General features: G+C 47.4%; 18 non-coding genes across 18 annotated transcripts; all 18 read right to left on the bottom strand.

Moving 5' to 3' along the window:
- Positions 1–1,286: 1,286 nt before the first annotated feature.
- TRNAP-UGG (transfer RNA proline (anticodon UGG)) lies at positions 1,287–1,358 on the bottom strand. The gene has a single exon. It is a non-coding gene; the product is annotated as a tRNA-Pro (tRNA).
- A 1,811-nt stretch (positions 1,359–3,169) lies between these two features.
- On the bottom strand, positions 3,170–3,241 carry TRNAP-UGG (transfer RNA proline (anticodon UGG)). The gene has a single exon. It is a non-coding gene; the product is annotated as a tRNA-Pro (tRNA).
- A 1,315-nt stretch (positions 3,242–4,556) lies between these two features.
- TRNAV-CAC (transfer RNA valine (anticodon CAC)) lies at positions 4,557–4,629 on the bottom strand. Its single transcript has one exon. It is a non-coding gene; the product is annotated as a tRNA-Val (tRNA).
- A 420-nt stretch (positions 4,630–5,049) lies between these two features.
- On the bottom strand, positions 5,050–5,121 carry TRNAP-UGG (transfer RNA proline (anticodon UGG)). Its single transcript has one exon. It is a non-coding gene; the product is annotated as a tRNA-Pro (tRNA).
- A 1,808-nt stretch (positions 5,122–6,929) lies between these two features.
- On the bottom strand, positions 6,930–7,001 carry TRNAP-UGG (transfer RNA proline (anticodon UGG)). Its single transcript has one exon. It is a non-coding gene; the product is annotated as a tRNA-Pro (tRNA).
- Positions 7,002–8,800: 1,799 nt separating this feature from the next.
- Positions 8,801–8,872, bottom strand: TRNAP-UGG (transfer RNA proline (anticodon UGG)). The gene has a single exon. It is a non-coding gene; the product is annotated as a tRNA-Pro (tRNA).
- A 1,315-nt stretch (positions 8,873–10,187) lies between these two features.
- TRNAV-CAC (transfer RNA valine (anticodon CAC)) lies at positions 10,188–10,260 on the bottom strand. Its single transcript has one exon. It is a non-coding gene; the product is annotated as a tRNA-Val (tRNA).
- Positions 10,261–10,680: 420 nt separating this feature from the next.
- Positions 10,681–10,752, bottom strand: TRNAP-UGG (transfer RNA proline (anticodon UGG)). The gene has a single exon. It is a non-coding gene; the product is annotated as a tRNA-Pro (tRNA).
- Positions 10,753–14,418: 3,666 nt separating this feature from the next.
- TRNAP-UGG (transfer RNA proline (anticodon UGG)) lies at positions 14,419–14,490 on the bottom strand. Its single transcript has one exon. It is a non-coding gene; the product is annotated as a tRNA-Pro (tRNA).
- Positions 14,491–15,805: 1,315 nt separating this feature from the next.
- TRNAV-CAC (transfer RNA valine (anticodon CAC)) lies at positions 15,806–15,878 on the bottom strand. The gene has a single exon. It is a non-coding gene; the product is annotated as a tRNA-Val (tRNA).
- A 420-nt stretch (positions 15,879–16,298) lies between these two features.
- Positions 16,299–16,370, bottom strand: TRNAP-UGG (transfer RNA proline (anticodon UGG)). The gene has a single exon. It is a non-coding gene; the product is annotated as a tRNA-Pro (tRNA).
- Positions 16,371–18,171: 1,801 nt separating this feature from the next.
- Positions 18,172–18,243, bottom strand: TRNAP-UGG (transfer RNA proline (anticodon UGG)). The gene has a single exon. It is a non-coding gene; the product is annotated as a tRNA-Pro (tRNA).
- A 1,801-nt stretch (positions 18,244–20,044) lies between these two features.
- On the bottom strand, positions 20,045–20,116 carry TRNAP-UGG (transfer RNA proline (anticodon UGG)). The gene has a single exon. It is a non-coding gene; the product is annotated as a tRNA-Pro (tRNA).
- Positions 20,117–21,431: 1,315 nt separating this feature from the next.
- Positions 21,432–21,504, bottom strand: TRNAV-CAC (transfer RNA valine (anticodon CAC)). Its single transcript has one exon. It is a non-coding gene; the product is annotated as a tRNA-Val (tRNA).
- Positions 21,505–21,924: 420 nt separating this feature from the next.
- Positions 21,925–21,996, bottom strand: TRNAP-UGG (transfer RNA proline (anticodon UGG)). The gene has a single exon. It is a non-coding gene; the product is annotated as a tRNA-Pro (tRNA).
- A 1,808-nt stretch (positions 21,997–23,804) lies between these two features.
- Positions 23,805–23,876, bottom strand: TRNAP-UGG (transfer RNA proline (anticodon UGG)). The gene has a single exon. It is a non-coding gene; the product is annotated as a tRNA-Pro (tRNA).
- A 1,801-nt stretch (positions 23,877–25,677) lies between these two features.
- On the bottom strand, positions 25,678–25,749 carry TRNAP-UGG (transfer RNA proline (anticodon UGG)). Its single transcript has one exon. It is a non-coding gene; the product is annotated as a tRNA-Pro (tRNA).
- A 1,315-nt stretch (positions 25,750–27,064) lies between these two features.
- Positions 27,065–27,137, bottom strand: TRNAV-CAC (transfer RNA valine (anticodon CAC)). Its single transcript has one exon. It is a non-coding gene; the product is annotated as a tRNA-Val (tRNA).
- Positions 27,138–27,386: the final 249 nt, after the last annotated feature.

Below are 27,386 nucleotides of genomic sequence, written 5' to 3'. Positions count from 1 at the left end.
CCCCTTTGGTAAAGATGACCATTGCACAGCTGCTCACTCAGAGCTCGATCGTGCTCGATCAGGCGAGATATATTTAGGTCACCAGCAAAGTCTGTTCTCTTTTCTTGCGTAGGGTGAGCATTCACAGAGCCCAGCTTCGTTGACAAGAGTGCAAAAGGTGTATACTAAAAGCTTTCTGCTTTACTTGAGCGCCATGGCCGTTATTATATTTTGGCTGCTCCAAGCAATCTCTGTCCAGCCGATGCAAATTTCCAGCTCAAATTTTCCCAGCACTCAAAAAGTCCCTCCTCCCGCCAGCTCTGCTTTCAGGAAGTTCAGCAGAAGCAGTCCAACTTCTGTTCCCACTTCAGAGGAAAAGCTTTCTCGGGCCAGAGAAAGCCAGGGAATCACTGTACCGGCAAGTGCATTTCTTACAACTGGTAATCCCTCAGAACACAGAAATGAAGAAGCTGTATATGAAAATGTATTATTTCTTTGGTACACTAACCTATGTAACTAATATGGACCATTTCAGAGGACGGAGCGGACCCAACTGTGATCCCAGAGACCCAAATACCCAGCAGTAGGGAAAATAAATCCTCTCTGTGCTCTGCAACATTACATACACAAAATGCAAGCGCGTGCATTTTTTTATTGGCCCCATATACAGAATACATGTGAGGATGCTTGCCTTCCCAGTGTATTTCTCAAGCTCTTGAGAGCATATGCTATTTCCATGGGAACGCAAATAAGTTCATACTTTACATTTGTGTGTGACAAAAGGGGAAAAAAACTATTTTGTGTAAAATGCCAGCAGAGAGTGTTTCTGCCCGGTCTCGAACCGGGGACCTTTCGCGTGTGCGTGATAACCACTACACTACAGAAACAGCTGCTTGCTCACCTTTGTAGGGACTGGGAGAACAGGTGCAAAGGGCAGTGCAAGTGGACCTGCTTAAAGACTAATCAAATGCCTTGCGCCTGAAGCTCACACAATCCAGCCTAAAACATACGTCCTATCAAGCATGCGCACATATACAAGTATGCCAGCTGAGGGCCTATGCAGCGTACAGAGGGAAGGACATATTTCCACTTTGAGATCGGACGGCCAAAACTCACAAGCAAATCAAGGAATGTTACTGAGAGCTAACAGAGAACACAAAGTGCTTGTCGCAAGGACATGGCACGCAAAGAGGTTCAGGAAGTGAATTGTTCATCGACTACTGCTTACCGAGAAAACCAGAGAGTCTGTCCAATGAAAATAACATTGAAAAAACAAAAAAAAGGAGCTCAAGTTAACCACCTTGATTGGGCTCGTCCGGGATTTGAACCCGGGACCTCTCGCACCCAAAGCGAGAATCATACCCCTAGACCAACGAGCCACGGTCCTTTGAGCATTTGACGGAATTGTCCTCAGCGTTTGCACCCCCCTTAGGATTCGAGGCCAAGAATGCCTATTCCTGAAGTTTGTTCCTGCCGCTGAAAGCCTTGTCGGTGTATGAGCCAAATGAATGCCCCAGTCGGCACGCTCTGACTGTCTTCACAGGTCTCCTCCTCATCCCGAAGGTTGGTGGCCCATTGACATCAGGGTGGAAGGTGCTTGCGATACACTGTTCCTTCCTTCCTTCCTTCCTTCCTTTATTCCTCTTATGCTGTTTATGTAATAAGAGGGGACGATACACAGAAGAGAGAAAGTGGCCCAACACACTAGACTAGCAGTCTTCTGATCAATCTGCAGCTGGCAAGGTGGGGGAGAGCCTTTATTTTGCACCTGCTGGGATCTGCATTGGCAGAAGCTCTGAGGGCTGGGCCTTTCCTTTTGCCTGTAAAAACAAAAAGCAGCCCTCCTCCCTCCAGCCCTGAGAGCATGGGCGTGACACTGGAAAAAGCAGCATCTCCCCTTTGGTAAAGATGACCATTGCACAGCTGCTCACTCAGAGCTCGATCGTGCTCGATCAGGCTCGATCAGGCGAGATATATTTAGGTCACCAGCAAAGTCTGTTCTCTTTTCTTGCGTAGGGTGAGCATTCACAGAGCCCAGCTTCGTTGACAAGAGTGCAAAAGGTGTATACTAAAAGCTTTCTGCTTTACTTGAGCGCCATGCCCGTTATTATATTTTGGCTGCTCCAAGCAATCTCTGTCCAGCCGATGCAAATTTCCAGCTCAAATTTTCCCAGCACTCAAAAAGTCCCTCCTCCCGCCAGCTCTGCTTTCAGGAAGTTCAGCAGAAGCAGTCCAACTTCTGTTCCCACTTCAGAGGAAAAGCTTTCTCGGGCCAGAGAAAGCCAGGGAATCACTGTACCGGCAAGTGCATTTCTTACAACTGGTAATCCCTCAGAACACAGAAATGAAGAAGCTGTATATGAAAATGTATTATTTCTTTGGTACACTAACCTATGTAACTAATATGGACCATTTCAGAGGACGGAGCGGACCCAACTGTGATCCCAGAGACCCAAATACCCAGCAGTAGGGAAAATAAATCCTCTCTGTGCTCTGCAACATTACATACACAAAATGCAAGCGCGTGCATTTTTTTATTGGCCCCATATACAGAATACATGTGAGGATGCTTGCCTTCCCAGTGTATTTCTCAAGCTCTTGAGAGCATATGCTATTTCCATGGGAACGCAAATAAGTTCATACTTTACATTTGTGTGTGACAAAAGGGGAAAAAAACTATTTTGTGTAAAATGCCAGCAGAGAGTGTTTCTGCCCGGTCTCGAACCGGGGACCTTTCGCGTGTGCGTGATAACCACTACACTACAGAAACAGCTGCTTGCTCACCTTTGTAGGGACTGGGAGAACAGGTGCAAAGGGCAGTGCAAGTGGACCTGCTTAAAGACTAATCAAATGCCTTGCGCCTGAAGCTCACACAATCCAGCCTAAAACATACGTCCTATCAAGCATGCGCACATATACAAGTATGCCAGCTGAGGGCCTATGCAGCGTACAGAGGGAAGGACATATTTCCACTTTGAGATCGGACGGCCAAAACTCACAAGCAAATCAAGGAATGTTACTGAGAGCTAACAGAGAACACAAAGTGCTTGTCGCAAGGACATGGCACGCAAAGAGGTTCAGGAAGTGAATTGTTCATCGACTACTGCTTACCGAGAAAACCAGAGAGTCTGTCCAATGAAAATAACATTGAAAAAACAAAAAAAAGGAGCTCAAGTTAACCACCTTGATTGGGCTCGTCCGGGATTTGAACCCGGGACCTCTCGCACCCAAAGCGAGAATCATACCCCTAGACCAACGAGCCACGGTCCTTTGAGCATTTGACGGAATTGTCCTCAGCGTTTGCACCCCCCTTAGGATTCGAGGCCAAGAATGCCTATTCCTGAAGTTTGTTCCTGCCGCTGAAAGCCTTGTCGGTGTATGAGCCAAATGAATGCCCCAGTCGGCACGCTCTGACTGTCTTCACAGGTCTCCTCCTCATCCCGAAGGTTGGTGGCCCATTGACATCAGGGTGGAAGGTGCTTGCGATACACTGTTCCTTCCTTCCTTCCTTCCTTCCTTTATTCCTCTTATGCTGTTTATGTAATAAGAGGGGACGATACACAGAAGAGAGAAAGTGGCCCAACACACTAGACTAGCAGTCTTCTGATCAATCTGCAGCTGGCAAGGTGGGGGAGAGCCTTTATTTTGCACCTGCTGGGATCTGCATTGGCAGAAGCTCTGAGGGCTGGGCCTTTCCTTTTGCCTGTAAAAACAAAAAGCAGCCCTCCTCCCTCCAGCCCTGAGAGCATGGGCGTGACACTGGAAAAAGCAGCATCTCCCCTTTGGTAAAGATGACCATTGCACAGCTGCTCACTCAGAGCTCGATCGTGCTCGATCAGGCGAGATATATTTAGGTCACCAGCAAAGTCTGTTCTCTTTTCTTGCGTAGGGTGAGCATTCACAGAGCCCAGCTTCGTTGACAAGAGTGCAAAAGGTGTATACTAAAAGCTTTCTGCTTTACTTGAGCGCCATGGCCGTTATTATATTTTGGCTGCTCCAAGCAATCTCTGTCCAGCCGATGCAAATTTCCAGCTCAAATTTTCCCAGCACTCAAAAAGTCCCTCCTCCCGCCAGCTCTGCTTTCAGGAAGTTCAGCAGAAGCAGTCCAACTTCTGTTCCCACTTCAGAGGAAAAGCTTTCTCGGGCCAGAGAAAGCCAGGGAATCACTGTACCGGCAAGTGCATTTCTTACAACTGGTAATCCCTCAGAACACAGAAATGAAGAAGCTGTATATGAAAATGTATTATTTCTTTGGTACACTAACCTATGTAACTAATATGGACCATTTCAGAGGACGGAGCGGACCCAACTGTGATCCCAGAGACCCAAATACCCAGCAGTAGGGAAAATAAATCCTCTCTGTGCTCTGCAACATTACATACACAAAATGCAAGCGCGTGCATTTTTTTATTGGCCCCATATACAGAATACATGTGAGGATGCTTGCCTTCCCAGTGTATTTCTCAAGCTCTTGAGAGCATATGCTATTTCCATGGGAACGCAAATAAGTTCATACTTTACATTTGTGTGTGACAAAAGGGGAAAAAAACTATTTTGTGTAAAATGCCAGCAGAGAGTGTTTCTGCCCGGTCTCGAACCGGGGACCTTTCGCGTGTGAGGCGAACGTGATAACCACTACACTACAGAAACAGCTGCTTGCTCACCTTTGTAGGGACTGGGAGAACAGGTGCAAAGGGCAGTGCAAGTGGACCTGCTTAAAGACTAATCAAATGCCTTGCGCCTGAAGCTCACACAATCCAGCCTAAAACATACGTCCTATCAAGCATGCGCACATATACAAGTATGCCAGCTGAGGGCCTATGCAGCGTACAGAGGGAAGGACATATTTCCACTTTGAGATCGGACGGCCAAAACTCACAAGCAAATCAAGGAATGTTACTGAGAGCTAACAGAGAACACAAAGTGCTTGTCGCAAGGACATGGCACGCAAAGAGGTTCAGGAAGTGAATTGTTCATCGACTACTGCTTACCGAGAAAACCAGAGAGTCTGTCCAATGAAAATAACATTGAAAAAACAAAAAAAAGGAGCTCAAGTTAACCACCTTGATTGGGCTCGTCCGGGATTTGAACCCGGGACCTCTCGCACCCAAAGCGAGAATCATACCCCTAGACCAACGAGCCACGGTCCTTTGAGCATTTGACGGAATTGTCCTCAGCGTTTGCACCCCCCTTAGGATTCGAGGCCAAGAATGCCTATTCCTGAAGTTTGTTCCTGCCGCTGAAAGCCTTGTCGGTGTATGAGCCAAATGAATGCCCCAGTCGGCACGCTCTGACTGTCTTCACAGGTCTCCTCCTCATCCCGAAGGTTGGTGGCCCATTGACATCAGGGTGGAAGGTGCTTGCGATACACTGTTCCTTCCTTCCTTCCTTCCTTCCTTTATTCCTCTTATGCTGTTTATGTAATAAGAGGGGACGATACACAGAAGAGAGAAAGTGGCCCAACACACTAGACTAGCAGTCTTCTGATCAATCTGCAGCTGGCAAGGTGGGGGAGAGCCTTTATTTTGCACCTGCTGGGATCTGCATTGGCAGAAGCTCTGAGGGCTGGGCCTTTCCTTTTGCCTGTAAAAACAAAAAGCAGCCCTCCTCCCTCCAGCCCTGAGAGCATGGGCGTGACACTGGAAAAAGCAGCATCTCCCCTTTGGTAAAGATGACCATTGCACAGCTGCTCACTCAGAGCTCGATCGTGCTCGATCAGGCGAGATATATTTAGGTCACCAGCAAAGTCTGTTCTCTTTTCTTGCGTAGGGTGAGCATTCACAGAGCCCAGCTTCGTTGACAAGAGTGCAAAAGGTGTATACTAAAAGCTTTCTGCTTTACTTGAGCGCCATGGCCGTTATTATATTTTGGCTGCTCCAAGCAATCTCTGTCCAGCCGATGCAAATTTCCAGCTCAAATTTTCCCAGCACTCAAAAAGTCCCTCCTCCCTCCAGCTCTGCTTTCAGGAAGTTCAGCAGAAGCAGTCCAACTTCTGTTCCCACTTCAGAGGAAAAGCTTTCTCGGGCCAGAGAAAGCCAGGGAATCACTGTACCGGCAAGTGCATTTCTTACAACTGGTAATCCCTCAGAACACAGAAATGAAGAAGCTGTATATGAAAATGTATTATTTCTTTGGTACACTAACCTATGTAACTAATATGGACCATTTCAGAGGACGGAGCGGACCCAACTGTGATCCCAGAGACCCAAATACCCAGCAGTAGGGAAAATAAATCCTCTCTGTGCTCTGCAACATTACATACACAAAATGCAAGCGCGTGCATTTTTTTATTGGCCCCATATACAGAATACATGTGAGGATGCTTGCCTTCCCAGTGTATTTCTCAAGCTCTTGAGAGCATATGCTATTTCCATGAGAACGCAAATAAGTTCATACTTTACATTTGTGTGTGACAAAAGGGGAAAAAAACTATTTTGTGTAAAATGCCAGCAGAGAGTGTTTCTGCCCGGTCTCGAACCGGGGACCTTTCACGTGTGAGGCGACCGTGATAACCACTACACTACAGAAACAGCTGCTTGCTCACCTTTGTAGGGACTGGGAGAACAGGTGCAAAGGGCAGTGCAAGTGGACCTGCTTAAAGACTAATCAAATGCCTTGCGCCTGAAGCTCACACAATCCAGCCTAAAACATACGTCCTATCAAGCATGCGCACATATACAAGTATGCCAGCTGAGGGCCTATGCAGCGTACAGAGGGAAGGACATATTTCCACTTTGAGATCGGACGGCCAAAACTCACAAGCAAATCAAGGAATGTTACTGAGAGCTAACAGAGAACACAAAGTGCTTGTCGCAAGGACATGGCACGCAAAGAGGTTCAGGAAGTGAATTGTTCATCGACTACTGCTTACCGAGAAAACCAGAGAGTCTGTCCAATGAAAATAACATTGAAAAAACAAAAAAAAGGAGCTCAAGTTAACCACCTTGATTGGGCTCGTCCGGGATTTGAACCCGGGACCTCTCGCACCCAAAGCGAGAATCATACCCCTAGACCAACGAGCCACGGTCCTTTGAGCATTTGACGGAATTGTCCTCAGCGTTTGCACCCCCCTTAGGATTCGAGGCCAAGAATGCCTTTTCCTGAAGTTTGTTCCTGCCGCTGAAAGCCTTGTCGGTGTATGAGCCAAATGAATGCCCCAGTCGGCACGCTCTGACTGTCTTCACAGGTCTCCTCCTCATCCCGAAGGTTGGTGGCCCATTGACATCAGGGTGGAAGGTGCTTGCGATACACTGTTCCTTCCTTCCTTCCTTCCTTCCTTTATTCCTCTTATGCTGTTTATGTAATAAGAGGGGACGATACACAGAAGAGAGAAAGTGGCCCAACACACTAGACTAGCAGTCTTCTGATCAATCTGCAGCTGGCAAGGTGGGGGAGAGCCTTTATTTTGCACCTGCTGGGATCTGCATTGGCAGAAGCTCTGAGGGCTGGGCCTTTCCTTTTGCCTGTAAAAACAAAAAGCAGCCCTCCTCCCTCCAGCCCTGAGAGCATGGGCGTGACACTGGAAAAAGCAGCATCTCCCCTTTGGTAAAGATGACCATTGCACAGCTGCTCACTCAGAGCTCGATCGTGCTCGATCAGGCTCGATCAGGCGAGATATATTTAGGTCACCAGCAAAGTCTGTTCTCTTTTCTTGCGTAGGGTGAGCATTCACAGAGCCCAGCTTCGTTGACAAGAGTGCAAAAGGTGTATACTAAAAGCTTTCTGCTTTACTTGAGCGCCATGGCCGTTATTATATTTTGGCTGCTCCAAGCAATCTCTGTCCAGCCGATGCAAATTTCCAGCTCAAATTTTCCCAGCACTCAAAAAGTCCCTCCTCCCGCCAGCTCTGCTTTCAGGAAGTTCAGCAGAAGCAGTCCAACTTCTGTTCCCACTTCAGAGGAAAAGCTTTCTCGGGCCAGAGAAAGCCAGGGAATCACTGTACCGGCAAGTGCATTTCTTACAACTGGTAATCCCTCAGAACACAGAAATGAAGAAGCTGTATATGAAAATGTATTATTTCTTTGGTACACTAACCTATGTAACTAATATGGACCATTTCAGAGGACGGAGCGGACCCAACTGTGATCCCAGAGACCCAAATACCCAGCAGTAGGGAAAATAAATCCTCTCTGTGCTCTGCAACATTACATACACAAAATGCAAGCGCGTGCATTTTTTTATTGGCCCCATATACAGAATACATGTGAGGATGCTTGCCTTCCCAGTGTATTTCTCAAGCTCTTGAGAGCATATGCTATTTCCATGGGAACGCAAATAAGTTCATACTTTACATTTGTGTGTGACAAAAGGGGAAAAAAACTATTTTGTGTAAAATGCCAGCAGAGAGTGTTTCTGCCCGGTCTCGAACCGGGGACCTTTATAACCACTACACTACAGAAACAGCTGCTTGCTCACCTTTGTAGGGACTGGGAGAACAGGTGCAAAGGGCAGTGCAAGTGGACCTGCTTAAAGACTAATCAAATGCCTTGCGCCTGAAGCTCACACAATCCAGCCTAAAACATACGTCCTATCAAGCATGCGCACATATACAAGTATGCCAGCTGAGGGCCTATGCAGCGTACAGAGGGAAGGACATATTTCCACTTTGAGATCGGACGGCCAAAACTCACAAGCAAATCAAGGAATGTTACTGAGAGCTAACAGAGAACACAAAGTGCTTGTCGCAAGGACATGGCACGCAAAGAGGTTCAGGAAGTGAATTGTTCATCGACTACTGCTTACCGAGAAAACCAGAGAGTCTGTCCAATGAAAATAACATTGAAAAAACAAAAAAAAGGAGCTCAAGTTAACCACCTTGATTGGGCTCGTCCGGGATTTGAACCCGGGACCTCTCGCACCCAAAGCGAGAATCATACCCCTAGACCAACGAGCCACGGTCCTTTGAGCATTTGACGGAATTGTCCTCAGCGTTTGCACCCCCCTTAGGATTCGAGGCCAAGAATGCCTATTCCTGAAGTTTGTTCCTGCCGCTGAAAGCCTTGTCGGTGTATGAGCCAAATGAATGCCCCAGTCGGCACGCTCTGACTGTCTTCACAGGTCTCCTCCTCATCCCGAAGGTTGGTGGCCCATTGACATCAGGGTGGAAGGTGCTTGCGATACACTGTTCCTTCCTTCCTTCCTTCCTTCCTTTATTCCTCTTATGCTGTTTATGTAATAAGAGGGGACGATACACAGAAGAGAGAAAGTGGCCCAACACACTAGACTAGCAGTCTTCTGATCAATCTGCAGCTGGCAAGGTGGGGGAGAGCCTTTATTTTGCACCTGCTGGGATCTGCATTGGCAGAAGCTCTGAGGGCTGGGCCTTTCCTTTTGCCTGTAAAAACAAAAAGCAGCCCTCCTCCCTCCAGCCCTGAGAGCATGGGCGTGACACTGGAAAAAGCAGCATCTCCCCTTTGGTAAAGATGACCATTGCACAGCTGCTCACTCAGAGCTCGATCGTGCTCGATCAGGCGAGATATATTTAGGTCACCAGCAAAGTCTGTTCTCTTTTCTTGCGTAGGGTGAGCATTCACAGAGCCCAGCTTCGTTGACAAGAGTGCAAAAGGTGTATACTAAAAGCTTTCTGCTTTACTTGAGCGCCATGGCCGTTATTATATTTTGGCTGCTCCAAGCAATCTCTGTCCAGCCGATGCAAATTTCCAGCTCAAATTTTCCCAGCACTCAAAAAGTCCCTCCTCCCGCCAGCTCTGCTTTCAGGAAGTTCAGCAGAAGCAGTCCAACTTCTGTTCCCACTTCAGAGGAAAAGCTTTCTCGGGCCAGAGAAAGCCAGGGAATCACTGTACCGGCAAGTGCATTTCTTACAACTGGTAATCCCTCAGAACACAGAAATGAAGAAGCTGTATATGAAAATGTATTATTTCTTTGGTACACTAACCTATGTAACTAATATGGACCATTTCAGAGGACGGAGCGGACCCAACTGTGATCCCAGAGACCCAAATACCCAGCAGTAGGGAAAATAAATCCTCTCTGTGCTCTGCAACATTACATACACAAAATGCAAGCGCGTGCATTTTTTTATTGGCCCCATATACAGAATACATGTGAGGATGCTTGCCTTCCCAGTGTATTTCTCAAGCTCTTGAGAGCATATGCTATTTCCATGGGAACGCAAATAAGTTCATACTTTACATTTGTGTGTGACAAAAGGGGAAAAAAACTATTTTGTGTAAAATGCCAGCAGAGAGTGTTTCTGCCCGGTCTCGAACCGGGGACCTTTCGCGTGTGAGGCGAACGTGATAACCACTACACTACAGAAACAGCTGCTTGCTCACCTTTGTAGGGACTGGGAGAACAGGTGCAAAGGGCAGTGCAAGTGGACCTGCTTAAAGACTAATCAAATGCCTTGCGCCTGAAGCTCACACAATCCAGCCTAAAACATACGTCCTATCAAGCATGCGCACATATACAAGTATGCCAGCTGAGGGCCTATGCAGCGTACAGAGGGAAGGACATATTTCCACTTTGAGATCGGACGGCCAAAACTCACAAGCAAATCAAGGAATGTTACTGAGAGCTAACAGAGAACACAAAGTGCTTGTCGCAAGGACATGGCACGCAAAGAGGTTCAGGAAGTGAATTGTTCATCGACTACTGCTTACCGAGAAAACCAGAGAGTCTGTCCAATGAAAATAACATTGAAAAAACAAAAAAAAGGAGCTCAAGTTAACCACCTTGATTGGGCTCGTCCGGGATTTGAACCCGGGACCTCTCGCACCCAAAGCGAGAATCATACCCCTAGACCAACGAGCCACGGTCCTTTGAGCATTTGACGGAATTGTCCTCAGCGTTTGCACCCCCCTTAGGATTCGAGGCCAAGAATGCCTATTCCTGAAGTTTGTTCCTGCCGCTGAAAGCCTTGTCGGTGTATGAGCCAAATGAATGCCCCAGTCGGCACGCTCTGACTGTCTTCACAGGTCTCCTCCTCATCCCGAAGGTTGGTGGCCCATTGACATCAGGGTGGAAGGTGCTTGCGATACACTGTTCCTTCCTTCCTTCCTTCCTTCCTTCCTTTATTCCTCTTATGCTGTTTATGTAATAAGAGGGGACGATACACAGAAGAGAGAAAGTGGCCCAACACACTAGACTAGCAGTCTTCTGATCAATCTGCAGCTGGCAAGGTGGGGGAGAGCCTTTATTTTGCACCTGCTGGGATCTGCATTGGCAGAAGCTCTGAGGGCTGGGCCTTTCCTTTTGCCTGTAAAAACAAAAAGCAGCCCTCCTCCCTCCAGCCCTGAGAGCATGGGCGTGACACTGGAAAAAGCAGCATCTCCCCTTTGGTAAAGATGACCATTGCACAGCTGCTCACTCAGAGCTCGATCGTGCTCGATCAGGCGAGATATATTTAGGTCACCAGCAAAGTCTGTTCTCTTTTCTTGCGTAGGGTGAGCATTCACAGAGCCCAGCTTCGTTGACAAGAGTGCAAAAGGTGTATACTAAAAGCTTTCTGCTTTACTTGAGCGCCATGGCCGTTATTATATTTTGGCTGCTCCAAGCAATCTCTGTCCAGCCGATGCAAATTTCCAGCTCAAATTTTCCCAGCACTCAAAAAGTCCCTCCTCCCGCCAGCTCTGCTTTCAGGAAGTTCAGCAGAAGCAGTCCAACTTCTGTTCCCACTTCAGAGGAAAAGCTTTCTCGGGCCAGAGAAAGCCAGGGAATCACTGTACCGGCAAGTGCATTTCTTACAACTGGTAATCCCTCAGAACACAGAAATGAAGAAGCTGTATATGAAAATGTATTATTTCTTTGGTACACTAACCTATGTAACTAATATGGACCATTTCAGAGGACGGAGCGGACCCAACTGTGATCCCAGAGACCCAAATACCCAGCAGTAGGGAAAATAAATCCTCTCTGTGCTCTGCAACATTACATACACAAAATGCAAGCGCGTGCATTTTTTTATTGGCCCCATATACAGAATACATGTGAGGATGCTTGCCTTCCCAGTGTATTTCTCAAGCTCTTGAGAGCATATGCTATTTCCATGGGAACGCAAATAAGTTCATACTTTACATTTGTGTGTGACAAAAGGGGAAAAAAACTATTTTGTGTAAAATGCCAGCAGAGAGTGTTTCTGCCCGGTCTCGAACCGGGGACCTTTCGCGTGTGCGTGATAACCACTACACTACAGAAACAGCTGCTTGCTCACCTTTGTAGGGACTGGGAGAACAGGTGCAAAGGGCAGTGCAAGTGGACCTGCTTAAAGACTAATCAAATGCCTTGCGCCTGAAGCTCACACAATCCAGCCTAAAACATACGTCCTATCAAGCATGCGCACATATACAAGTATGCCAGCTGAGGGCCTATGCAGCGTACAGAGGGAAGGACATATTTCCACTTTGAGATCGGACGGCCAAAACTCACAAGCAAATCAAGGAATGTTACTGAGAGCTAACAGAGAACACAAAGTGCTTGTCGCAAGGACATGGCACGCAAAGAGGTTCAGGAAGTGAATTGTTCATCGACTACTGCTTACCGAGAAAACCAGAGAGTCTGTCCAATGAAAATAACATTGAAAAAACAAAAAAAAGGAGCTCAAGTTAACCACCTTGATTGGGCTCGTCCGGGATTTGAGCCCGGGACCTCTCGCACCCAAAGCGAGAATCATACCCCTAGACCAACGAGCCACGGTCCTTTGAGCATTTGACGGAATTGTCCTCAGCGTTTGCACCCCCCTTAGGATTCGAGGCCAAGAATGCCTATTCCTGAAGTTTGTTCCTGCCGCTGAAAGCCTTGTCGGTGTATGAGCCAAATGAATGCCCCAGTCGGCACGCTCTGACTGTCTTCACAGGTCTCCTCCTCATCCCGAAGGTTGGTGGCCCATTGACATCAGGGTGGAAGGTGCTTGCGATACACTGTTCCTTCCTTCCTTCCTTCCTTCCTTTATTCCTCTTATGCTGTTTATGTAATAAGAGGGGACGATACACAGAAGAGAGAAAGTGGCCCAACACACTAGACTAGCAGTCTTCTGATCAATCTGCAGCTGGCAAGGTGGGGGAGAGCCTTTATTTTGCACCTGCTGGGATCTGCATTGGCAGAAGCTCTGAGGGCTGGGCCTTTCCTTTTGCCTGTAAAAACAAAAAGCAGCCCTCCTCCCTCCAGCCCTGAGAGCATGGGCGTGACACTGGAAAAAGCAGCATCTCCCCTTTGGTAAAGATGACCATTGCACAGCTGCTCACTCAGAGCTCGATCGTGCTCGATCAGGCGAGATATATTTAGGTCACCAGCAAAGTCTGTTCTCTTTTCTTGCGTAGGGTGAGCATTCACAGAGCCCAGCTTCGTTGACAAGAGTGCAAAAGGTGTATACTAAAAGCTTTCTGCTTTACTTGAGCGCCATGGCCGTTATTATATTTTGGCTGCTCCAAGCAATCTCTGTCCAGCCGATGCAAATTTCCAGCTCAAATTTTCCCAGCACTCAAAAAGTCCCTCCTCCCGCCAGCTCTGCTTTCAGGAAGTTCAGCAGAAGCAGTCCAACTTCTGTTCCCACTTCAGAGGAAAAGCTTTCTCGGGCCAGAGAAAGCCAGGGAATCACTGTACCGGCAAGTGCATTTCTTACAACTGGTAATCCCTCAGAACACAGAAATGAAGAAGCTGTATATGAAAATGTATTATTTCTTTGGTACACTAACCTATGTAACTAATATGGACCATTTCAGAGGACGGAGCGGACCCAACTGTGATCCCAGAGACCCAAATACCCAGCAGTAGGGAAAATAAATCCTCTCTGTGCTCTGCAACATTACATACACAAAATGCAAGCGCGTGCATTTTTTTATTGGCCCCATATACAGAATACATGTGAGGATGCTTGCCTTCCCAGTGTATTTCTCAAGCTCTTGAGAGCATATGCTATTTCCATGGGAACGCAAATAAGTTCATACTTTACATTTGTGTGTGACAAAAGGGGAAAAAAACTATTTTGTGTAAAATGCCAGCAGAGAGTGTTTCTGCCCGGTCTCGAACCGGGGACCTTTATAACCACTACACTACAGAAACAGCTGCTTGCTCACCTTTGTAGGGACTGGGAGAACAGGTGCAAAGGGCAGTGCAAGTGGACCTGCTTAAAGACTAATCAAATGCCTTGCGCCTGAAGCTCACACAATCCAGCCTAAAACATACGTCCTATCAAGCATGCGCACATATACAAGTATGCCAGCTGAGGGCCTATGCAGCGTACAGAGGGAAGGACATATTTCCACTTTGAGATCGGACGGCCAAAACTCACAAGCAAATCAAGGAATGTTACTGAGAGCTAACAGAGAACACAAAGTGCTTGTCGCAAGGACATGGCACGCAAAGAGGTTCAGGAAGTGAATTGTTCATCGACTACTGCTTACCGAGAAAACCAGAGAGTCTGTCCAATGAAAATAACATTGAAAAAACAAAAAAAAGGAGCTCAAGTTAACCACCTTGATTGGGCTCGTCCGGGATTTGAACCCGGGACCTCTCGCACCCAAAGCGAGAATCATACCCCTAGACCAACGAGCCACGGTCCTTTGAGCATTTGACGGAATTGTCCTCAGCGTTTGCACCCCCCTTAGGATTCGAGGCCAAGAATGCCTATTCCTGAAGTTTGTTCCTGCCGCTGAAAGCCTTGTCGGTGTATGAGCCAAATGAATGCCCCAGTCGGCACGCTCTGACTGTCTTCACAGGTCTCCTCCTCATCCCGAAGGTTGGTGGCCCATTGACATCAGGGTGGAAGGTGCTTGCGATACACTGTTCCTTCCTTCCTTCCTTCCTTCCTTTATTCCTCTTATGCTGTTTATGTAATAAGAGGGGACGATACACAGAAGAGAGAAAGTGGCCCAACACACTAGACTAGCAGTCTTCTGATCAATCTGCAGCTGGCAAGGTGGGGGAGAGCCTTTATTTTGCACCTGCTGGGATCTGCATTGGCAGAAGCTCTGAGGGCTGGGCCTTTCCTTTTGCCTGTAAAAACAAAAAGCAGCCCTCCTCCCTCCAGCCCTGAGAGCATGGGCGTGACACTGGAAAAAGCAGCATCTCCCCTTTGGTAAAGATGACCATTGCACAGCTGCTCACTCAGAGCTCGATCGTGCTCGATCAGGCGAGATATATTTAGGTCACCAGCAAAGTCTGTTCTCTTTTCTTGCGTAGGGTGAGCATTCACAGAGCCCAGCTTCGTTGACAAGAGTGCAAAAGGTGTATACTAAAAGCTTTCTGCTTTACTTGAGCGCCATGGCCGTTATTATATTTTGGCTGCTCCAAGCAATCTCTGTCCAGCCGATGCAAATTTCCAGCTCAAATTTTCCCAGCACTCAAAAAGTCCCTCCTCCCGCCAGCTCTGCTTTCAGGAAGTTCAGCAGAAGCAGTCCAACTTCTGTTCCCACTTCAGAGGAAAAGCTTTCTCGGGCCAGAGAAAGCCAGGGAATCACTGTACCGGCAAGTGCATTTCTTACAACTGGTAATCCCTCAGAACACAGAAATGAAGAAGCTGTATATGAAAATGTATTATTTCTTTGGTACACTAACCTATGTAACTAATATGGACCATTTCAGAGGACGGAGCGGACCCAACTGTGATCCCAGAGACCCAAATACCCAGCAGTAGGGAAAATAAATCCTCTCTGTGCTCTGCAACATTACATACACAAAATGCAAGCGCGTGCATTTTTTTATTGGCCCCATATACAGAATACATGTGAGGATGCTTGCCTTCCCAGTGTATTTCTCAAGCTCTTGAGAGCATATGCTATTTCCATGGGAACGCAAATAAGTTCATACTTTACATTTGTGTGTGACAAAAGGGGAAAAAAACTATTTTGTGTAAAATGCCAGCAGAGAGTGTTTCTGCCCGGTCTCGAACCGGGGACCTTTCGCGTGTGAGGCGAACGTGATAACCACTACACTACAGAAACAGCTGCTTGCTCACCTTTGTAGGGACTGGGAGAACAGGTGCAAAGGGCAGTGCAAGTGGACCTGCTTAAAGACTAATCAAATGCCTTGCGCCTGAAGCTCACACAATCCAGCCTAAAACATACGTCCTATCAAGCATGCGCACATATACAAGTATGCCAGCTGAGGGCCTATGCAGCGTACAGAGGGAAGGACATATTTCCACTTTGAGATCGGACGGCCAAAACTCACAAGCAAATCAAGGAATGTTACTGAGAGCTAACAGAGAACACAAAGTGCTTGTCGCAAGGACATGGCACGCAAAGAGGTTCAGGAAGTGAATTGTTCATCGACTACTGCTTACCGAGAAAACCAGAGAGTCTGTCCAATGAAAATAACATTGAAAAAACAAAAAAAAGGAGCTCAAGTTAACCACCTTGATTGGGCTCGTCCGGGATTTGAACCCGGGACCTCTCGCACCCAAAGCGAGAATCATACCCCTAGACCAACGAGCCACGGTCCTTTGAGCATTTGACGGAATTGTCCTCAGCGTTTGCACCCCCCTTAGGATTCGAGGCCAAGAATGCCTATTCCTGAAGTTTGTTCCTGCCGCTGAAAGCCTTGTCGGTGTATGAGCCAAATGAATGCCCCAGTCGGCACGCTCTGACTGTCTTCACAGGTCTCCTCCTCATCCCGAAGGTTGGTGGCCCATTGACATCAGGGTGGAAGGTGCTTGCGATACACTGTTCCTTCCTTCCTTCCTTCCTTCCTTTATTCCTCTTATGCTGTTTATGTAATAAGAGGGGACGATACACAGAAGAGAGAAAGTGGCCCAACACACTAGACTAGCAGTCTTCTGATCAATCTGCAGCTGGCAAGGTGGGGGAGAGCCTTTATTTTGCACCTGCTGGGATCTGCATTGGCAGAAGCTCTGAGGGCTGGGCCTTTCCTTTTGCCTGTAAAAACAAAAAGCAGCCCTCCTCCCTCCAGCCCTGAGAGCATGGGCGTGACACTGGAAAAAGCAGCATCTCCCCTTTGGTAAAGATGACCATTGCACAGCTGCTCACTCAGAGCTCGATCGTGCTCGATCAGGCGAGATATATTTAGGTCACCAGCAAAGTCTGTTCTCTTTTCTTGCGTAGGGTGAGCATTCACAGAGCCCAGCTTCGTTGACAAGAGTGCAAAAGGTGTATAATAAAAGCTTTCTGCTTTACTTGAGCGCCATGGCCGTTATTATATTTTGGCTGCTCCAAGCAATCTCTGTCCAGCCGATGCAAATTTCCAGCTCAAATTTTCCCAGCACTCAAAAAGTCCCTCCTCCCGCCAGCTCTGCTTTCAGGAAGTTCAGCAGAAGCAGTCCAACTTCTGTTCCCACTTCAGAGGAAAAGCTTTCTCGGGCCAGAGAAAGCCAGGGAATCACTGTACCGGCAAGTGCATTTCTTACAACTGGTAATCCCTCAGAACACAGAAATGAAGAAGCTGTATATGAAAATGTATTATTTCTTTGGTACACTAACCTATGTAACTAATATGGACCATTTCAGAGGACGGAGCGGACCCAACTGTGATCCCAGAGACCCAAATACCCAGCAGTAGGGAAAATAAATCCTCTCTGTGCTCTGCAACATTACATACACAAAATGCAAGCGCGTGCATTTTTTTATTGGCCCCATATACAGAATACATGTGAGGATGCTTGCCTTCCCAGTGTATTTCTCAAGCTCTTGAGAGCATATGCTATTTCCATGGGAACGCAAATAAGTTCATACTTTACATTTGTGTGTGACAAAAGGGGAAAAAAACTATTTTGTGTAAAATGCCAGCAGAGAGTGTTTCTGCCCGGTCTCGAACCGGGGACCTTTCGCGTGTGCGTGATAACCACTACACTACAGAAACAGCTGCTTGCTCACCTTTGTAGGGACTGGGAGAACAGGTGCAAAGGGCAGTGCAAGTGGACCTGCTTAAAGACTAATCAAATGCCTTGCGCCTGAAGCTCACACAATCCAGCCTAAAACATACGTCCTATCAAGCATGCGCACATATACAAGTATGCCAGCTGAGGGCCTATGCAGCGTACAGAGGGAAGGACATATTTCCACTTTGAGATCGGACGGCCAAAACTCACAAGCAAATCAAGGAATGTTACTGAGAGCTAACAGAGAACACAAAGTGCTTGTCGCAAGGACATGGCACGCAAAGAGGTTCAGGAAGTGAATTGTTCATCGACTACTGCTTACCGAGAAAACCAGAGAGTCTGTCCAATGAAAATAACATTGAAAAAACAAAAAAAAGGAGCTCAAGTTAACCACCTTGATTGGGCTCGTCCGGGATTTGAACCCGGGACCTCTCGCACCCAAAGCGAGAATCATACCCCTAGACCAACGAGCCACGGTCCTTTGAGCATTTGACGGAATTGTCCTCAGCGTTTGCACCCCCCTTAGGATTCGAGGCCAAGAATGCCTATTCCTGAAGTTTGTTCCTGCCGCTGAAAGCCTTGTCGGTGTATGAGCCAAATGAATGCCCCAGTCGGCACGCTCTGACTGTCTTCACAGGTCTCCTCCTCATCCCGAAGGTTGGTGGCCCATTGACATCAGGGTGGAAGGTGCTTGCGATACACTGTTCCTTCCTTCCTTCCTTCCTTCCTTTATTCCTCTTATGCTGTTTATGTAATAAGAGGGGACGATACACAGAAGAGAGAAAGTGGCCCAACACACTAGACTAGCAGTCTTCTGATCAATCTGCAGCTGGCAAGGTGGGGGAGAGCCTTTATTTTGCACCTGCTGGGATCTGCATTGGCAGAAGCTCTGAGGGCTGGGCCTTTCCTTTTGCCTGTAAAAACAAAAAGCAGCCCTCCTCCCTCCAGCCCTGAGAGCATGGGCGTGACACTGGAAAAAGCAGCATCTCCCCTTTGGTAAAGATGACCATTGCACAGCTGCTCACTCAGAGCTCGATCGTGCTCGATCAGGCGAGATATATTTAGGTCACCAGCAAAGTCTGTTCTCTTTTCTTGCGTAGGGTGAGCATTCACAGAGCCCAGCTTCGTTGACAAGAGTGCAAAAGGTGTATACTAAAAGCTTTCTGCTTTACTTGAGCGCCATGGCCGTTATTATATTTTGGCTGCTCCAAGCAATCTCTGTCCAGCCGATGCAAATTTCCAGCTCAAATTTTCCCAGCACTCAAAAAGTCCCTCCTCCCGCCAGCTCTGCTTTCAGGAAGTTCAGCAGAAGCAGTCCAACTTCTGTTCCCACTTCAGAGGAAAAGCTTTCTCGGGCCAGAGAAAGCCAGGGAATCACTGTACCGGCAAGTGCATTTCTTACAACTGGTAATCCCTCAGAACACAGAAATGAAGAAGCTGTATATGAAAATGTATTATTTCTTTGGTACACTAACCTATGTAACTAATATGGACCATTTCAGAGGACGGAGCGGACCCAACTGTGATCCCAGAGACCCAAATACCCAGCAGTAGGGAAAATAAATCCTCTCTGTGCTCTGCAACATTACATACACAAAATGCAAGCGCGTGCATTTTTTTATTGGCCCCATATACAGAATACATGTGAGGATGCTTGCCTTCCCAGTGTATTTCTCAAGCTCTTGAGAGCATATGCTATTTCCATGGGAACGCAAATAAGTTCATACTTTACATTTGTGTGTGACAAAAGGGGAAAAAAACTATTTTGTGTAAAATGCCAGCAGAGAGTGTTTCTGCCCGGTCTCGAACCGGGGACCTTTCGCGTGTGCGTGATAACCACTACACTACAGAAACAGCTGCTTGCTCACCTTTGTAGGGACTGGGAGAACAGGTGCAAAGGGCAGTGCAAGTGGACCTGCTTAAAGACTAATCAAATGCCTTGCGCCTGAAGCTCACACAATCCAGCCTAAAACATACGTCCTATCAAGCATGCGCACATATACAAGTATGCCAGCTGAGGGCCTATGCAGCGTACAGAGGGAAGGACATATTTCCACTTTGAGATCGGACGGCCAAAACTCACAAGCAAATCAAGGAATGTTACTGAGAGCTAACAGAGAACACAAAGTGCTTGTCGCAAGGACATGGCACGCAAAGAGGTTCAGGAAGTGAATTGTTCATCGACTACTGCTTACCGAGAAAACCAGAGAGTCTGTCCAATGAAAATAACATTGAAAAAACAAAAAAAAGGAGCTCAAGTTAACCACCTTGATTGGGCTCGTCCGGGATTTGAACCCGGGACCTCTCGCACCCAAAGCGAGAATCATACCCCTAGACCAACGAGCCACGGTCCTTTGAGCATTTGACGGAATTGTCCTCAGCGTTTGCACCCCCCTTAGGATTCGAGGCCAAGAATGCCTATTCCTGAAGTTTGTTCCTGCCGCTGAAAGCCTTGTCGGTGTATGAGCCAAATGAATGCCCCAGTCGGCACGCTCTGACTGTCTTCACAGGTCTCCTCCTCATCCCGAAGGTTGGTGGCCCATTGACATCAGGGTGGAAGGTGCTTGCGATACACTGTTCCTTCCTTCCTTCCTTCCTTCCTTTATTCCTCTTATGCTGTTTATGTAATAAGAGGGGACGATACACAGAAGAGAGAAAGTGGCCCAACACACTAGACTAGCAGTCTTCTGATCAATCTGCAGCTGGCAAGGTGGGGGAGAGCCTTTATTTTGCACCTGCTGGGATCTGCATTGGCAGAAGCTCTGAGGGCTGGGCCTTTCCTTTTGCCTGTAAAAACAAAAAGCAGCCCTCCTCCCTCCAGCCCTGAGAGCATGGGCGTGACACTGGAAAAAGCAGCATCTCCCCTTTGGTAAAGATGACCATTGCACAGCTGCTCACTCAGAGCTCGATCGTGCTCGATCAGGCGAGATATATTTAGGTCACCAGCAAAGTCTGTTCTCTTTTCTTGCGTAGGGTGAGCATTCACAGAGCCCAGCTTCGTTGACAAGAGTGCAAAAGGTGTATACTAAAAGCTTTCTGCTTTACTTGAGCGCCATGGCCGTTATTATATTTTGGCTGCTCCAAGCAATCTCTGTCCAGCCGATGCAAATTTCCAGCTCAAATTTTCCCAGCACTCAAAAAGTCCCTCCTCCCGCCAGCTCTGCTTTCAGGAAGTTCAGCAGAAGCAGTCCAACTTCTGTTCCCACTTCAGAGGAAAAGCTTTCTCGGGCCAGAGAAAGCCAGGGAATCACTGTACCGGCAAGTGCATTTCTTACAACTGGTAATCCCTCAGAACACAGAAATGAAGAAGCTGTATATGAAAATGTATTATTTCTTTGGTACACTAACCTATGTAACTAATATGGACCATTTCAGAGGACGGAGCGGACCCAACTGTGATCCCAGAGACCCAAATACCCAGCAGTAGGGAAAATAAATCCTCTCTGTGCTCTGCAACATTACATACACAAAATGCAAGCGCGTGCATTTTTTTATTGGCCCCATATACAGAATACATGTGAGGATGCTTGCCTTCCCAGTGTATTTCTCAAGCTCTTGAGAGCATATGCTATTTCCATGGGAACGCAAATAAGTTCATACTTTACATTTGTGTGTGACAAAAGGGGAAAAAAACTATTTTGTGTAAAATGCCAGCAGAGAGTGTTTCTGCCCGGTCTCGAACCGGGGACCTTTCGCGTGTGAGGCGAACGTGATAACCACTACACTACAGAAACAGCTGCTTGCTCACCTTTGTAGGGACTGGGAGAACAGGTGCAAAGGGCAGTGCAAGTGGACCTGCTTAAAGACTAATCAAATGCCTTGCGCCTGAAGCTCACACAATCCAGCCTAAAACATACGTCCTATCAAGCATGCGCACATATACAAGTATGCCAGCTGAGGGCCTATGCAGCGTACAGAGGGAAGGACATATTTCCACTTTGAGATCGGACGGCCAAAACTCACAAGCAAATCAAGGAATGTTACTGAGAGCTAACAGAGAACACAAAGTGCTTGTCGCAAGGACATGGCACGCAAAGAGGTTCAGGAAGTGAATTGTTCATCGACTACTGCTTACCGAGAAAACCAGAGAGTCTGTCCAATGAAAATAACATTGAAAAAACAAAAAAAAGGAGCTCAAGTTAACCACCTTGATTGGGCTCGTCCGGGATTTGAACCCGGGACTTCTCGCACCCAAAGCGAGAATCATACCCCTAGACCAACGAGCCACGGTCCTTTGAGCATTTGACGGAATTGTCCTCAGCGTTTGCACCCCCCTTAGGATTCGAGGCCAAGAATGCCTATTCCTGAAGTTTGTTCCTGCCGCTGAAAGCCTTGTCGGTGTATGAGCCAAATGAATGCCCCAGTCGGCACGCTCTGACTGTCTTCACAGGTCTCCTCCTCATCCCGAAGGTTGGTGGCCCATTGACATCAGGGTGGAAGGTGCTTGCGATACACTGTTCCTTCCTTCCTTCCTTCCTTCCTTTATTCCTCTTATGCTGTTTATGTAATAAGAGGGGACGATACACAGAAGAGAGAAAGTGGCCCAACACACTAGACTAGCAGTCTTCTGATCAATCTGCAGCTGGCAAGGTGGGGGAGAGCCTTTATTTTGCACCTGCTGGGATCTGCATTGGCAGAAGCTCTGAGGGCTGGGCCTTTCCTTTTGCCTGTAAAAACAAAAAGCAGCCCTCCTCCCTCCAGCCCTGAGAGCATGGGCGTGACACTGGAAAAAGCAGCATCTCCCCTTTGGTAAAGATGACCATTGCACAGCTGCTCACTCAGAGCTCGATCGTGCTCGATCAGGCGAGATATATTTAGGTCACCAGCAAAGTCTGTTCTCTTTTCTTGCGTAGGGTGAGCATTCACAGAGCCCAGCTTCGTTGACAAGAGTGCAAAAGGTGTATACTAAAAGCTTTCTGCTTTACTTGAGCGCCATGGCCGTTATTATATTTTGGCTGCTCCAAGCAATCTCTGTCCAGCCGATGCAAATTTCCAGCTCAAATTTTCCCAGCACTCAAAAAGTCCCTCCTCCCTCCAGCTCTGCTTTCAGGAAGTTCAGCAGAAGCAGTCCAACTTCTGTTCCCACTTCAGAGGAAAAGCTTTCTCGGGCCAGAGAAAGCCAGGGAATCACTGTACCGGCAAGTGCATTTCTTACAACTGGTAATCCCTCAGAACACAGAAATGAAGAAGCTGTATATGAAAATGTATTATTTCTTTGGTACACTAACCTATGTAACTAATATGGACCATTTCAGAGGACGGAGCGGACCCAACTGTGATCCCAGAGACCCAAATACCCAGCAGTAGGGAAAATAAATCCTCTCTGTGCTCTGCAACATTACATACACAAAATGCAAGCGCGTGCATTTTTTTATTGGCCCCATATACAGAATACATGTGAGGATGCTTGCCTTCCCAGTGTATTTCTCAAGCTCTTGAGAGCATATGCTATTTCCATGAGAACGCAAATAAGTTCATACTTTACATTTGTGTGTGACAAAAGGGGAAAAAAACTATTTTGTGTAAAATGCCAGCAGAGAGTGTTTCTGCCCGGTCTCGAACCGGGGACCTTTCGCGTGTGAGGCGACCGTGATAACCACTACACTACAGAAACAGCTGCTTGCTCACCTTTGTAGGGACTGGGAGAACAGGTGCAAAGGGCAGTGCAAGTGGACCTGCTTAAAGACTAATCAAATGCCTTGCGCCTGAAGCTCACACAATCCAGCCTAAAACATACGTCCTATCAAGCATGCGCACATATACAAGTATGCCAGCTGAGGGCCTATGCAGCGTACAGAGGGAAGGACATATTTCCACTTTGAGATCGGACGGCCAAAACTCACAAGCAAATCAAGGAATGTTACTGAGAGCTAACAGAGAACACAAAGTGCTTGTCGCAAGGACATGGCACGCAAAGAGGTTCAGGAAGTGAATTGTTCATCGACTACTGCTTACCGAGAAAACCAGAGAGTCTGTCCAATGAAAATAACATTGAAAAAACAAAAAAAAGGAGCTCAAGTTAACCACCTTGATTGGGCTCGTCCGGGATTTGAACCCGGGACCTCTCGCACCCAAAGCGAGAATCATACCCCTAGACCAACGAGCCACGGTCCTTTGAGCATTTGACGGAATTGTCCTCAGCGTTTGCACCCCCCTTAGGATTCGAGGCCAAGAATGCCTTTTCCTGAAGTTTGTTCCTGCCGCTGAAAGCCTTGTCGGTGTATGAGCCAAATGAATGCCCCAGTCGGCACGCTCTGACTGTCTTCACAGGTCTCCTCCTCATCCCGAAGGTTGGTGGCCCATTGACATCAGGGTGGAAGGTGCTTGCGATACACTGTTCCTTCCTTCCTTCCTTCCTTCCTTTATTCCTCTTATGCTGTTTATGTAATAAGAGGGGACGATACACAGAAGAGAGAAAGTGGCCCAACACACTAGACTAGCAGTCTTCTGATCAATCTGCAGCTGGCAAGGTGGGGGAGAGCCTTTATTTTGCACCTGCTGGGATCTGCATTGGCAGAAGCTCTGAGGGCTGGGCCTTTCCTTTTGCCTGTAAAAACATAAAGCAGCCCTCCTCCCTCCAGCCCTGAGAGCATGGGCGTGACACTGGAAAAAGCAGCATCTCCCCTTTGGTAAAGATGACCATTGCACAGCTGCTCACTCAGAGCTCGATCGTGCTCGATCAGGCGAGATATATTTAGGTCACCAGCAAAGTCTGTTCTCTTTTCTTGCGTAGGGTGAGCATTCACAGAGCCCAGCTTCGTTGACAAGAGTGCAAAAGGTGTATACTAAAAGCTTTCTGCTTTACTTGAGCGCCATGGCCGTTATTATATTTTGGCTGCTCCAAGCAATCTCTGTCCAGCCGATGCAAATTTCCAGCTCAAATTTTCCCAGCACTCAAAAAGTCCCTCCTCCCGCCAGCTCTGCTTTCAGGAAGTTCAGCAGAAGCAGTCCAACTTCTGTTCCCACTTCAGAGGAAAAGCTTTCTCGGGCCAGAGAAAGCCAGGGAATCACTGTACCGGCAAGTGCATTTCTTACAACTGGTAATCCCTCAGAACACAGAAATGAAGAAGCTGTATATGAAAATGTATTATTTCTTTGGTACACTAACCTATGTAACTAATATGGACCATTTCAGAGGACGGAGCGGACCCAACTGTGATCCCAGAGACCCAAATACCCAGCAGTAGGGAAAATAAATCCTCTCTGTGCTCTGCAACATTACATACACAAAATGCAAGCGCGTGCATTTTTTTATTGGCCCCATATACAGAATACATGTGAGGATGCTTGCCTTCCCAGTGTATTTCTCAAGCTCTTGAGAGCATATGCTATTTCCATGGGAACGCAAATAAGTTCATACTTTACATTTGTGTGTGACAAAAGGGGAAAAAAACTATTTTGTGTAAAATGCCAGCAGAGAGTGTTTCTGCCCGGTCTCGAACCGGGGACCTTTCGCGTGTGCGTGATAACCACTACACTACAGAAACAGCTGCTTGCTCACCTTTGTAGGGACTGGGAGAACAGGTGCAAAGGGCAGTGCAAGTGGACCTGCTTAAAGACTAATCAAATGCCTTGCGCCTGAAGCTCACACAATCCAGCCTAAAACATACGTCCTATCAAGCATGCGCACATATACAAGTATGCCAGCTGAGGGCCTATGCAGCGTACAGAGGGAAGGACATATTTCCACTTTGAGATCGGACGGCCAAAACTCACAAGCAAATCAAGGAATGTTACTGAGAGCTAACAGAGAACACAAAGTGCTTGTCGCAAGGACATGGCACGCAAAGAGGTTCAGGAAGTGAATTGTTCATCGACTACTGCTTACCGAGAAAACCAGAGAGTCTGTCCAATGAAAATAACATTGAAAAAACAAAAAAAAGGAGCTCAAGTTAACCACCTTGATTGGGCTCGTCCGGGATTTGAACCCGGGACCTCTCGCACCCAAAGCGAGAATCATACCCCTAGACCAACGAGCCACGGTCCTTTGAGCATTTGACGGAATTGTCCTCAGCGTTTGCACCCCCCTTAGGATTCGAGGCCAAGAATGCCTATTCCTGAAGTTTGTTCCTGCCGCTGAAAGCCTTGTCGGTGTATGAGCCAAATGAATGCCCCAGTCGGCACGCTCTGACTGTCTTCACAGGTCTCCTCCTCATCCCGAAGGTTGGTGGCCCATTGACATCAGGGTGGAAGGTGCTTGCGATACACTGTTCCTTCCTTCCTTCCTTCCTTCCTTTATTCCTCTTATGCTGTTTATGTAATAAGAGGGGACGATACACAGAAGAGAGAAAGTGGCCCAACACACTAGACTAGCAGTCTTCTGATCAATCTGCAGCTGGCAAGGTGGGGGAGAGCCTTTATTTTGCACCTGCTGGGATCTGCATTGGCAGAAGCTCTGAGGGCTGGGCCTTTCCTTTTGCCTGTAAAAACAAAAAGCAGCCCTCCTCCCTCCAGCCCTGAGAGCATGGGCGTGACACTGGAAAAAGCAGCATCTCCCCTTTGGTAAAGATGACCATTGCACAGCTGCTCACTCAGAGCTCGATCGTGCTCGATCAGGCGAGATATATTTAGGTCACCAGCAAAGTCTGTTCTCTTTTCTTGCGTAGGGTGAGCATTCACAGAGCCCAGCTTCGTTGACAAGAGTGCAAAAGGTGTATACTAAAAGCTTTCTGCTTTACTTGAGCGCCATGGCCGTTATTATATTTTGGCTGCTCCAAGCAATCTCTGTCCAGCCGATGCAAATTTCCAGCTCAAATTTTCCCAGCACTCAAAAAGTCCCTCCTCCCGCCAGCTCTGCTTTCAGGAAGTTCAGCAGAAGCAGTCCAACTTCTGTTCCCACTTCAGAGGAAAAGCTTTCTCGGGCCAGAGAAAGCCAGGGAATCACTGTACCGGCAAGTGCATTTCTTACAACTGGTAATCCCTCAGAACACAGAAATGAAGAAGCTGTATATGAAAATGTATTATTTCTTTGGTACACTAACCTATGTAACTAATATGGACCATTTCAGAGGACGGAGCGGACCCAACTGTGATCCCAGAGACCCAAATACCCAGCAGTAGGGAAAATAAATCCTCTCTGTGCTCTGCAACATTACATACACAAAATGCAAGCGCGTGCATTTTTTTATTGGCCCCATATACAGAATACATGTGAGGATGCTTGCCTTCCCAGTGTATTTCTCAAGCTCTTGAGAGCATATGCTATTTCCATGGGAACGCAAATAAGTTCATACTTTACATTTGTGTGTGACAAAAGGGGAAAAAAACTATTTTGTGTAAAATGCCAGCAGAGAGTGTTTCTGCCCGGTCTCGAACCGGGGACCTTTCGCGTGTGAGGCGAACGTGATAACCACTACACTACAGAAACAGCTGCTTGCTCACCTTTGTAGGGACTGGGAGAACAGGTGCAAAGGGCAGTGCAAGTGGACCTGCTTAAAGACTAATCAAATGCCTTGCGCCTGAAGCTCACACAATCCAGCCTAAAACATACGTCCTATCAAGCATGCGCACATATACAAGTATGCCAGCTGAGGGCCTATGCAGCGTACAGAGGGAAGGACATATTTCCACTTTGAGATCGGACGGCCAAAACTCACAAGCAAATCAAGGAATGTTA

The sequence above is a fragment of the Ambystoma mexicanum genome, chromosome 2q (assembly GCF_040938575.1).
Source record: "Ambystoma mexicanum isolate Mex_15411 chromosome 2q, UKY_AmexF1_1, whole genome shotgun sequence".
In the NCBI taxonomy this organism is placed as follows: Eukaryota; Metazoa; Chordata; class Amphibia; order Caudata; family Ambystomatidae; genus Ambystoma; species Ambystoma mexicanum.
Note: the sequence above shows the minus strand (reverse complement) of the source record. Positions and strands in the feature narration are given on the sequence as shown.